Source organism: Tigriopus californicus, chromosome 7, assembly GCF_007210705.1.
Source record: "Tigriopus californicus strain San Diego chromosome 7, Tcal_SD_v2.1, whole genome shotgun sequence".
NCBI classification, from domain to species: Eukaryota; Metazoa; Arthropoda; class Copepoda; order Harpacticoida; family Harpacticidae; genus Tigriopus; species Tigriopus californicus.
In genome coordinates this window covers 13823600-13825283 of record NC_081446.1, presented here as the reverse complement: position 1 = coordinate 13825283, position 1684 = coordinate 13823600, and positions in this window count along the sequence as shown.

Sequence of the window (1684 nt, the reverse complement as noted above, 5' to 3'; positions counted from 1 at the left end):
AAACCACTAAAACAATATTCTGGTTAAGGGAGTAAGGAAAGCACGCGCGCCATTCGAGGTGTCAACTGAAGCCTTTCATGCTAGGATTTGAGCCGTCTTTGGAAAGAGAGGAAAACTTCTGAGTGTCCAGGTTAATGTAGTAGTCCATGCTCTAGTACATCGAAGGGCTATCTGCCCATAAAAGGGATTTATTTGAATGTGCATTGTCTTATTTCCAAAAAAGACAGCACAAAGATCAAGGTTCTTGAGGAACTAGCTTTAGATAGGAAGATCTCGTTCATTTCCATGACAGAAACCTGGCTTCGACCAGGGGTCTCAGATGAAGGGCTGGCCATGATTGGTTTCAATTTAGTTCGATGTGATAGAGTACGCACTGGCAATCCCATTTTTCCGCATGGGGGCGTATATCTATATGTCAGAAATGACCTGCGCATTAGTCATGTAAAAATGTCTATTGGAGAAGTAGAGGTCTTAGTCTGTCATTTCAAGGTCTTGATCTGTCCATTGTGACAATATATAGGCCCCCCTCTTGTTTAGTAAGCTCGTTCTTGTCAGCTCTCAAATTCATAGGAAATGAGTTGGACCAGTCAGTTTGCTCAAAGGTTTTCTTTGTAGGGGACTTCAATTTTCCGGCCAGCGTTGTAGAGTGGGTGGCTAGTCCAGATGGGTATATTCCCATTTCGAAATCGATGTCTCAGTCGTTCGAAAAGCTGGAGGAATTTGCGATCTTGCGCAATCTCTCTCAGCATGTTGGTGTAGCCACCAGGGCGAATAGCGTTCTCGACTTGGTCTTTTCCAATGACCCTGATCTGATCCAGTATGTCCATGTGACACCTAGTAGTCTGTCAGATCATCATGTTCTCGAGATAGGGTCGACCATTACTCAAAAGCCGGCGTGCTCTAGAGTAAGACTGGCCAAAAAGGTCGGTCTGGCTAAGATCAAGTTCAAAGATGGACATTGGCCGTTGATTATGGAAAGGCTAATGGAGCTGGATCTGTTTTCAATTTTACAACAAGAATGGTCCATAGCTGCAGCCATTAATGAATTAGTTTCAGTTTTTAAGGAAGTTTGCTCCAGTCTAGCAATCTCTGAATGTGTTCCGAAAGGTGGAGCACGGATTGATTATAGAAAGGTTAGGGGAGCTTGATCTCATTTCAATGCTAAAAAAAGGAATTGTCCATAGATGTAGCCTTAGACAAAATGATTCTGGCTTTTGAGGACGTCTGTTCCACTCTAGCAATTCCTGAATGTGTTCCACAGGGCGGGGCACATTCTAAAATTCCGAAGTAAAGGAAGAATTTGCACAAAAAGAGTTGAAAACTAGCAAAAAGGCTACAGAGCAATTTGAATCCAGTAGTTGTGGCTAGCCTTCAAATAAAGTTTGATTTAATCCAAGGTAGAATTAAGGCCTCCATTGAGACAGATCAGTTGAACAAGGAAAGTAGAGTTGTTCAAGAGGTGAGGTTGAATCCGAAGGCGTTTTTCTCTTACGCAAACTCTAAGAGAAAGATCAAACACCCCGTAGGGCCTTTGAGGTCGATGGGAAAGCCATTGACAATGTAGAGACTATGGCCAACATACTTGGAGATCAGTTCTCTAGTGTGTTTTCAACTCCACTGAGTTTAGGAGCAACAGTCCATTGCTCTATTGATGAGTTTGTTGGGACTGGCAAGGCTTGTCAAG